Source organism: Rhineura floridana, chromosome 4, assembly GCF_030035675.1.
Source record: "Rhineura floridana isolate rRhiFlo1 chromosome 4, rRhiFlo1.hap2, whole genome shotgun sequence".
Classification (NCBI taxonomy): domain Eukaryota; kingdom Metazoa; phylum Chordata; class Lepidosauria; order Squamata; family Rhineuridae; genus Rhineura; species Rhineura floridana.
The window spans coordinates 118,299,435-118,310,904 of NC_084483.1; the positions used below are offsets into that span (position 1 = coordinate 118,299,435).

Consider the following 11,470-nt stretch of genomic DNA (forward strand, 5'->3'; position numbering starts at 1 on the left):
AGTCTCTAATTTAAGCCATAAGAATCTTTCTGTTCACCAACCTGAGAGTAGTTTTGCTTGGTATTTAAACTTGGAGTACAGGAAGCAATATTATTCAAGAGGGAAGAAGAGTATGAGTAAGAGGGATATGTGTATAAGGGGGGAGGGCAATCGAGCAGCAAGGTTTGTGAAGTAGCACCAAATTAGTTCTATCCGCTTTAGTTTTCTCCCCTCCTTATTAATCTGACATTAGCATGCTGCCCTTTACAAAAGGGCCTGAGAAGTTCTGAATCATAGACTGTGAGTCACACTGGAAGGTTTTTAATGAAATGTTAATTTTTAAGTAAAATCAGTGCAAGATTGTAGACTTTAAGCAGAAGTCCTGTTATTATTATCATCATGTGGGAATAGTAGAGAATCCTACTATACTACATGCACATGATTGCAAAATGAGATTTATTTTCCAACAACGCTTCCTGTAAGAACCTTGGGAAGTTGCTCTCAAAGTTTCTCTTTCTAAAGAACAAGTATAATCTATACTTTATTGGCTTCATTGGTAGAGGTCTGTCTCAGTCTTCAGTTGAAAGGATCCCAATTGTTCCAGTTTCTCCAAAGATTTTTATATGTGAGTGGGGTAAAAAAAGACTGAGCAATTTACGTCTATGCAGATCTTTTTTCCAAGATTTCCCCCCATGATATCCTGGTTGACAAAATGGTAAAATGTGGACTGGACAATACTACTGTTCAGATTGGGCTGAAAAAGGATATCCAATGAGTGCTCATTAATGGCTCTATCATCCTGGAGAGAACTCTGGAGTAGAGTACCACAGGGCTCTTTCCTGTAATGGGGCATAGAAGGTATACTTATGAGATTTCTGGATGACCCAAAGCTGGGAAGAATACATAACATCTGAGAAGGCAGAATCAAGTTTCCGAATTATCTTGCTAGGCTGAGACACTAGACTAAAACCAACAAGATGAAATCAAGAGAAATGTAAAGGCCTGCATTTAGATACCAATAATAATAACAATAAATCAAAGGCACAATCATAGGATAGGGGAGACCTGGCTTGACTACATATGAAAAGTATCTAGATGACTCAGACCACATTCACACCATACATTTATTGCACTATTATTCCACTTTGAACTATCATGGCTTCCCTCAAAGAATCTTGGGAAATGTGGTTTGTGAAGGATGCTGAGAGTTGTTAGGAGACTTCTCCTCACAGAGCTACAATTTGCAGAGTGGTTTAATAGTCAATCCCTCTTCCCTGAGAACTCTGGGAATTGTAGCCCTGTGAGGGAAATAGCAGTCTCTTAACAACTCTCAGCACCCTTCACAAACTATACTTGCCAGGATTCTTTAGGAAAAGCCAGGTCTGTTTAAAGTGGAATAATAAAATGTATGGTATGAATGTGGTCTAAGTCTAGGGATAGCCAACATGGTGCCCTCCAGATGTTGTGGACTACAGTTCCAATGGTCAGGAAGGATGGAAGTTATAGTTCATCACATCTGGAGGATGCCACATTGGCTATCCCTCTCTTAGTTGATCCCAAGCTGAACATGAGTTGGTAGTGTGATACAGCTTAGACTGTATTAACAGAAGCATAAAGTTTCCAAATTTAAAAAAGTAAGCATGATGGGCTGGTGAGGCTGAATCTCTGGAGTACTGTGTCCAGTTGCCAGTGCCACATTTTAAGGACACTAGCCTCTTCAGGTGTTCTCTAACTGTGTAAACACACAAAAGTGGAGCAGTTGGGACAAGTGTCCCCCATAATTCTCATTTCCTTCCACTAGTATTCGAAGCAGGAGCCTCCTGAATTGGTGAAAGCTCCAGCCTCATTTTAGAATTATGGAAAATCAGGGTTCTGAAACCTGTGGAAAGCATCCATGACTGCAGGAGCGCCCTGCTTCAGATAGTTGCCCTCCAACTTGTGGAGGGCAGTGAGAATAACAATAGGGGCAGAGCTAGCTTGCTTGTCCCCATTGGTCCCTCCTTGTGGGTTTATTCTACATATTTTAAAAATGCCTGAATATAACTACTGACAAACTGGAAAGTGCCCAGAGAGATGAACCAGGATGGTGGTGGGGGGGGGGTCTGGAAACAAGTTCTATGAAGAACAGTTGAAAGAGCTGGACATGTTTAGCCTGGAGAAGAGAAGGTTAAGAGGAGCTGTATTCAAAAATCTGAAGGGCTGGCATGCAAAAGATGGAGGAGACTTGTTCTCTGTTGCTTCAGAGGGAAGGACTAGAATTTCATCCAAACATTAGGATAAATGTCCTAATACTGTAGGGCTCCGCTCATACGGCGGGTTCCATTCTGGACCCCCGCCGTAAAGCGGAAATCGACATAAAGCGGAACCCATTGACGATAATGGGATGCGTTGTGCGAAAATGATGTCAGAATGGCGCGCGACGGAAAAAAGCCACCGTAAAAACGGAACAAGCACCTTAATGCGGGGACTTTCCCTAATTGAAAGCCGCCGCATTAGCGAATCGTTGTAAAGCGAAGCGCCGTAAAGCGGGGCCCTACTGTAGTACAATGTGGGAGACAAGAGAAGATTAGGAGACATTAACCTGGTGTTGAATGGGGTAAGATTGCCCCTAAAGGACCAGGTCCGCAGCCTCGGGGTTATTCTTGACTCCCAGCTGTCCATGGAGGCTCAGGTGTCAGCAGTGAGCCGGGCAGCTTGGTATCAATTACATCTGATACAGAGGCTACGATCCTACCTTCCGGTCCATCTGCTCCCGCGGGTGGTGCATGCCCTGGTCTCCTCTCGCTTAGACTACTGTAATGCGCTCTACGCTGGGCTACCCTTGAAGATGGTTCGGAAATTACAACTGGTACAGAATGCGGCGGCATCGTTGATCAAGAACGGCCACCGGCGGGATCATATCACTCCAGTGCTAAAAGATCTACACTGGCTACCAGTTGTTTACCGAGCCCAATTCAAGGTATTGGTGTTAACCTTTAAAGCCCTATATGGTTTCGGTCCAGTTTATCTAAAGGAGCGCCTCCAGCATCACCATATATGCCGCCTGATGAGATCAGCCTCACAAGACCTTCTCTCGGTCCCACCAGTGAAAACAGCTAGGCTGGTGCGGACCAGAGAGAGGGCATTCTCGATTATGGCTCCCACCCTCTGGAACTCTCTCCCATATGACCTTCGCCATGCCCCCTCCCTGCTAGGTTTTCGCCAAGGATTAAAAATGTGGCTGTTTCAGCGGGCATACATGATTCCTAGTTAATTTTAGTTTTATAATGTACAGATGTGGGTGGGCTGATTAACTGAAGACTGATGTTATAATTGTATTTATATGTTGTATCTTATTTTAATCTATGTACGCCACCTAGAGTGGCCGTTCATTCGGCCAGATAGGCGGCCTAAAAATAAAATTTTATTATTATTATTATTTTATTATTATTATGTAATATGATCAATAGTGGAACAGACTGCCACAGGAGGTGATGGGCTGTTCTTCACTGGGGGTATTTACTGAAAGGCATCTGTTAGGGATACTGTAGTTGTATCCTTCCCTGCAGATTCAATCTTGAGCAAGGGGTTGCACTGAATGTCCTCCAATGACCCTTCCAACTCTTTGTGGTACTATGGTCATTACACCTGAATGGAGGGTTTATTAGTTTCTAATTCTAACTCAGACCAAACCTGCTCATGCAGCTTGTTTAGTACATGTCAGCAGCTGGTAAATATTAATCTGCAACACTCCCATGTGGCCAGTGCTGGCTTGTAGTTCTGAAGGCACTGGGGATCTGTAAGAGCCAGAGTAAACCATTCACATAGATCTATAGGCCAAAGCATTGCATTTTGGGTGAATGAAGACGGCGGGTGGCCACCGTGGATGGGAGTCGAATTTTGATCGCATTCTAAAGTGGGACCCCTACCTGTCCACTGCTAAAACACTTGTGCAGGGTCCCCTCAGGAGAGTGGCACCGTGGCCAGGTCAAGCTGATAAGGGGCCTTTCTGAGTCCCTGGGACTCTTGGCCAATGCCTGACCTAGCTGTCTGCTGGCACCAGGCCTGTTCATGTGCATCCCCCCATGCACTGAAAAGACATGCATGAAAAGATAGCACTATTGCTTGAGGCCAGGAAGTAACCTGCATCAACAGATATCAGGACTATGGGTCAATTAACACTTAGCAGCAGTGGTGTAGAAGCTGCTTCCTCAAGGCTCCTTCCCATGTCATTCATATGAACCTATAAACTGCCTTATTCCCACTGAGCTTAAGACTGTCTACGTCAATTAATAACACTCTCCACGGTCTCAGGCAAGGATCTTTCCCAACTCTGCTAACTGAAATTCTTTCCACTGGGAGCCTGGGGAGTGAACCTGGGATCTTCTGAATGCAAAGCATATGCTCTATGGCCACGTTGGTTATTCAGGAGTGGCTACATTTCTGTTGTTCATACCCATCTTTATTACATTATATCTTGCCATTTCTCCAATGAGCCAAATAAAGCATCCATAGTTCTTACCCTATTTTATCCTGTGGACGGCGAGATAGTAAATGGTTCAAGGTCACCCAGGTTGTTAGCAGAGTGGGGATTTGAACCTGGATCTCCTCACATGAATCAGCCCAACACTCTAACCACTTAGTTATCCAGTGACAAATCAATTATCCACGATGGCAACATTGGTGTGGGAAGGAACTGTGGTGGTGTCCTCACTCATGACACTCTGAGATACATATGAATGTTACTGAAATTCTGTGGAGAAAACCATGAAAATCCCATGCAATTACCAGTAAGTGTAAATCAGCCTTATGATAGCACTACTAAGCTCATAAGAAAAGTCCTGCTGGAACACTCCATCTAGTCCTATTTCTTATAGTGGTCAACCTGGGAAGCCTATGGGAAAGACACAAGTAGGACCTGAGCACAACAGTACTCACCTAGGGCTATTTTGCCACAACACTGATCTGTTAGGGACTGTTCAGAGTGTAACTTCTACTTCCCTGGAAAGGTCATTAGTGCCATGATGGTACTCTCAAACAGTTCTTGGGTGGGTCAGGCTACAGTTCAGCTGGGGCCGGTGCTTGAGCAGAAAGGGGATGAAATTTTAGGCTGCAGTTTTTAAAAACTTATATTAGTTGCATAATTTTACAATTCTTACACAATCCAAAGTAGTGAAATAATCTAAGAAATAGTTTCTGCACACTGTATCAAAAACACACCTGATCAGTCTTGGGCAAGAGGATGAGACTTTACAAATCATAAGATAAAAAATGTTCACAAAATTAAGTATGAATGTAAGTAGAGCTTACTTCTAATAAACATGGGTTGGATCTGGATGAAAGATGTAACATAGGAGAAAATCTTAGATGTCAAGTGACTTTTCGAGGCAAATTGTAAATATTAGCATTTTGTCACTAGAGAAAGAAATTATGGTCACACTTGTAACTAGATAATGGAGACAGTTTTGATGAGCCATAACTACAAATCAATTTCTCAGTGCAAGTGAAGTTGAATGATGGAGCACAGATAGAATTACATATTGTGCCCTGAGGAGCTAATAGCATTTTCTTCCATGGGAACCTATTCCTTAGAGTAATGAAACTCCTCGGAATCTCATTAAAAGATTTGGTAATTAACTTTCTCTGTAGATGTTAACACTCTGTGAATTTAGTCAAAGCATCACTATCAGAACCAGTCAAATATTAAAGAAATGTCACATACCCTCTTCCTATCACAAAATTCAATATTCACGATTATATAATGGACTTGAAAATATACAGTTGATATAATACAGTTCACATATTTCATTGAGGATGATTAATATCAGAGGTTTACCATTAATAATTGGTATTCTTGTTTGTTACTTTTCTTCTTAAAATACTTTAGTCATTCACTTAGTCAGAGTTGCCCTTGTGTGAGATATAGTCTCCCTGATGTGCTAGCTTTCCATAAGCAAGGAGCTTTTCACACAAGAAAGCATATGACTCCCCCACTTGAAGTAAAAAATGGTCCGGTCCTGAAGCCCTATTTTTCAGGCCTTTGTTTGTCATGATATCCTCACCTATGGCCTCCATTTCTCCAAGTCTGCATCCTCACAGTGCAATCCTATTCATACCTGTTCAGCTCCACTGAGTCCTCACAAAGGTCTTGTTCACTGACTCAACTCTAACATGATTCTTCCTTGCTGCCCCATAGTTATGGAACTCTCCCTTATGTGTGGTTCCCTCTCCCTCTTCCTTCAGATCCCCTTTTCTTAAACCGCACCTTTCTATTTGCTTAATCCTCATTCCCAACTTTAACCAAATTTTAAGAATATGTGACTGCATTTCCCCACATTCATCACTTGCTAGCATTCTCTCCTTCCTTGCCTCATTATATCTCCATTGTTTAGCCAAAACTGTAAGCTCCCTGGGGTGCACAGACTTGTTCTGCTTTTGCCTATGAAACTCATCAAGGTATGACATATGCTGTGTAAATAATGAATCATAGGTTTTAAAAAGTGAAAGACAGTTTATAATGTTCATTCAGGGCCAGTAACTCCTTGACTCATTCTGCTTGCTATAAAGATCAATTAGCAGAGATTCAAAATATGCAGATTTCTAAGAATTTCTTTTCTAAATGTAAAGGCAGAAGACTGGCTAGAGTAGTAATGTATAGGCTCAATAAAGCTTTGATAAAAGGTGGAGAAAGCAATACCTGTTTTTCTTTGTTGCAGATGTGTTCATTATGTTTGTTCCCAAGAGACTGAAAGTGAAGGGGCATAAGAAATAAATGGAGATTGGTTTGTTATGGGTGTCAGCAATACAAGAAAAAAACAACAGCTGGAAAGCTTACCTGCCGCTGTCTTTAAATTAACTGTTCACATTTAGAACTTGCACTTGTACACTAGTCTGCTGTGCAAGCACAAGAGTGCCCCAGTCCAATTTATTAGTAAAACAGCAGGAAGACTTGGGTATAATCCAATCAATGTTAAGCACTTATAAATCTCTTAATTCTGCCACTGAAACCAACAGGATTTAAATAAGGTTAATGTCAACGTTTCAACAAACCACAGTTCCCCATTACATTCATATTCAGGGAACTGTGGTTTGTTTATACACTTGCTAGTGGTTTGATATCCTGGCTTGTTTACAAACTAGATTTGTGTTTGCTCTTCCTATTGGTTGATGTCCAGAGACATATCCCAGGAAACAGGGATTGTCAAGTTGATACCTAGAGGGTTAGAAGAAGTCCATTTGAATGCTCTAGTTTGCTTCTTTGAAGGGGCCAAAGGGCATCCTGCTTGCTTCTCGGCTACAATCAACACCCACATCATGAAGAAAGGAAGGCTAGAGGAAAACTGAGTTTATCTGCCTGTAAGGTCTAGAAGAGAAAAAGAGAGAGGAATGCATAGATAACAATACACAAGCGCAACATTTAATGATCAGGCAAAAATTCAGCATCCTGCACATCTCAGTTTGGTTTGTTTGAAAAATGATAGTCCTTATGATAATGTACATTATCATAAAGATTAGAAATGTCTCTTTTTAAAATTAAAACCAAGATGCTTGGGTGCTTTGGATTCTGTACCCGATTCAGGATAACTTGAAAACCAAGCTCAAAGTGTCACCAAGATTACAGCAGTTGCCTTGCAGTGGCAACTGTGGAGATTCCTCCTTTCTGGGAGCAGAAGCAGTAGAGTGTCAGTAATTAGCTAGCCATCCCTAGACTCAAAATTCAACTGTCCCCCAGATGCTCCTCAGAAGGAAGCTGTCTGTTTTTGTTCTGAATACTAACAACATAGGCACCGAGGAAGAGGGATTATACCAAGTCAGACCATTGGTCTATTTAACTCAATACTGTCTAAACTGAGTGGCAGAAGCTCTCCAGTGTTTCAGGCTAGAGTCTTTCCCAACCCTACGTGGAGATTCTGGGTATTAAACCTGGAACCTTTCCCATGCAAAGTGTGTGTTCTACCAGTCAGCAGTGTCCTGTCCTCATAATCCTGTAATGAGGGAATCTTATCTTCCCTGAAGCCTGCAAATAAACCAGTGTGGTAATGTTTAGAGTATTGATCTAAGGCCTGGGAAACCCAAATTCAAATCTCCACCACTCAACCAAGAAACTCACTGGATGACTTCTGGCCAGTCTCTGGCTGTGAACCTCACCTATCTCAAAGGATGATTATGAGATTATAATGGGTATATATACCACCCTGAGCTCCTTGCCATAAATACATTTGAAACAAACAAAAGGAGCTATTTTTTTTTTAAAAAGTTGTCATCTCCTCCCGCCACACCCACTGCAGAGCTCTTGTGGCTTTAGAAACTGTACAAAAGGCAGAAATTCAATAGGTAAAGCTTCACATCATTGCATCAATGCATCTCAATGCTGAGAACTGCTGCGGACTTCTCAAGTGTGTGTGGTGGTGGTGGTAGTGATGGAAAGTAACAACTGAAAAGTCATGCAGCTTTTCAGAGCAAAATCTCTCGATGCGTCTTTTGACATGGACCTTTTTTGCTAAAGATACTCTACCCAACAAACACTCATACCTTTCTTGCTCCTGTCTTCTTAGGGAAAGTGAGGAAATCTCAGAGTAGACAGTATGGAAAATGAAAATAATTTTGGGCTGACTGAAAATCAAAGGTTCAAAATCCAGTGAGCGATGGGGGCATTTTTGTCTTTGCAGTCCATCCAAGCTGTTGTAAGGAAAGGGCATTCCTTCAAGTTATCTAGTAGACATAATGGAGAAGTGCTGCCTGACACTGGAAGATTTCAGGTGAGGACTCTGTTGGTACAGCACAAGCGTCACACTTTCCTTAGCAGCCTAAAGATGGAAGGAAGTGATGGCCTCAGGGCCTCCACTTCAGATGGTTAGAGAGTTACTGCAGCTACTCATCCAGCAGCAATCAAGGGAGCCAAGGAGACAACAAGGTCCTCTCAAGCCGTTTAGTACTTCATACCATTTAAGTAAACTGGTTAAAGGTTTGTTTTGATTAAGTCGTATCTACATTTTGGTAAGTAAATAAATATAATGTTGCTGTCTCTGACCTGCTCATTGATTCTCTCTCTCTACTGAACCATCTCCTTGTCTCCAGGTAACCAACCCTTACATGATGAAACGTCAAGAAAGTTCACCAAGTAACATACTGATAGTTATTCGATCCTGGTGTTAAGCTTTAGATGCCTTTTACTGTATCTACTCAGTAAACCTTTTATTACATATTTAGGTCTCTTTATATTAGCTGTCCAAGGATGTGCTACAATTCTGCACAATTTGGATTTGGTACCAAATTTTCCATTAATTCTCTTATTCTCTAATGTTGTGGACTGGATTTTTATGCAGCAATTTTCTATGGCTATTTTCAAAAAATATTTTTAAAACCCCCTCTAAAATGTCAGTATTAAGAACAATAGTTTTATTGATCTTTCCTTTCATTTATTGATTTTTTCTTTCCAAATATCAATATTTTCTTTTAAAATATCAATATTAATCTCAACATTTTTTTGCAAAGGAAAAAAACGGATCTGTAAAAGCAATGCCTAGCAGACAAAGAATGAACTGGAATCAATACCAGCCTGTTAGGTCAACGAAATGCTTTCAAACTGGCACCAACCAAAGGATCCATCCCTAGAGCTGTCATATTATTGTTGTTTAATTAAAATTCTATCCCACCTTTCCTCCCAGAAGGAGCCCAAGATAGCAAACAAGGAACAAAACACTAAAAACTTCTTAAAACATCTGAAAAACAAAACACCTTAAAAATAAAATATCTTAAAAACATCTTTAAAAAAAACTTTAAAAACATCTTAAAAAGCAATTCCAAAACAGGTATAGACTTGGATAAGGGTTCTACTTAACACCTATGTAGAAAGAAGAAGGTCTTCATTAGGTGCCAAAAAGATAACAGAGATAGCACGTGTCTAATATTTACGGGGACGGAATTCCACAGGGTAGGTGCCATGACACTAAAGGTCAATTTTCTATGTTGTGCAGAACTGATCTCCTGATAAGATGGTATCTATAGGAGGCCCTCACTTGCCAAGCACAGTGATCGACTGGGTATAAAGGGTAAGATGATCTTTCAGGTAGCATTTTTCAGGTCATAGAATTGTTAGCTTTCCTATTGATATTGGCAAGACTAGCCCACTTGCCAGTGAATGCATAGGGCTGAGGGTTCTTGCTTTCTCCTTCCATATCTACATAGAGTCCTTGTATGTCAAATGTTAGTTCATCTAAACTCACAGGTTATCAACAGCAGTCACCAATTTTGTATCATCTGCAAATCTGATAAGCTTTCCCTGTACCTCCTCATCCAAGTCATTAATAAAAATGTTGAAGAGCACTGGGCCCAGGACTGAGCCCTGAGGTACCCTGCACGTTACCTCCCCCAGTTTGAGAAGTGGCAATTGTTCAGGGCCAGTCACATCCTGTGCTTCTCCATATCAGGACTGAGTTAATCCCAATGCCAGCCCTGTAAGGTAGGTAGACTACCATCACCCCTTAACCTGGTTTCCCACTCTGTCCAGGGGAACTCAAAGCACCAACTAGACTGGCAGAGATTCCTAAGAGCAAAAGCCAAACTTTACACTCACTCCTCTGGAGACTCCAGCCAAACCCAATCCAGTAGTCAGTAGCTTTGTAGTCAAAGTACTGGTTTCAGAGCCACAGCCCCAAGTAACACACACCAAGTAATATGAGGTAGTTTATTAAATATATATTAAAAACTGCATATAAAAGAACAGCCTACAAATTCCTTTTAAGTCCAATACTCTGAAACAGAGTTAGGCATAGTCAACATCTAGACAAAATACAATGAGAAAGTTCAACACAAACCCAAAATAACAAAGCTTACCTAGCCTAAGCTAGAATACTTACAAACAAAAAAAAGTATACAGCCAATCCCCTTTAGACTCCTTATAGCACTAGACATCACATAGGTAAATCAAGATGGAATGGGACAATTTGGTGAAAGTTAGCCCCTCTTTTATGGGAATTTGCCCAGCAACAGCAAGAGGGCCAATTAGCCAATCATGACACCTCTGGGTGATGAAATAGTCTAAAAGTTCGCCGCAGGGCCAGGCCTACTAATTTACAAGTACTCAGGTCTCCTGAAATTGGTACCAGGCACTACAGATAAGATTCAGCTGCCTGCCTTCTTGGCTAATGAGCTGCAGCTGGACCATACAAGACACCCTGATTTTTCCCAGCTTAGAGCATCCCAGGAACCTATACAGAATGTTCCCCACAATCCCTTTAGGCTGGGCCATTTTACTTTGGCCAACCTTGCTGTTCTTGACAATATTATGTCCATAGCATTCCCACAGTCTACCAGGGAGGTTATCTGATCAAAAAATGATATAAGATTAGTCTGGCAGGATTTGTTCTTGATAAATCCATGTTGGCTTCTAGTAATCACTGCATTGTTTTCAAGGTGCTTACAGACTGACTGCTTTAGAATCTGCTCTCAAATTTTCCCAGGGACTGATGTCAGGCTGACTGATCTGTAGTTCCCAGGTTCCTCCTCCTTT

At 41.4% G+C, this 11,470-nt stretch overlaps 1 long non-coding RNA gene across 1 annotated transcript; it reads right to left on the reverse strand.

The window, feature by feature from the left end:
* Positions 1–474: 474 nt before the first annotated feature.
* LOC133384420 (uncharacterized) lies at positions 475–10,890 on the reverse strand. Its single transcript, XR_009762554.1, has 5 exons — positions 10,818–10,890; positions 7,172–7,321; positions 6,656–6,703; positions 4,481–4,711; positions 475–818 (listed from the first exon to the last, which is right to left on the reverse strand). It is a non-coding gene; the product is annotated as an uncharacterized LOC133384420 (long non-coding RNA).
* Between the last annotated feature and the right edge of the window lie 580 nt (positions 10,891–11,470).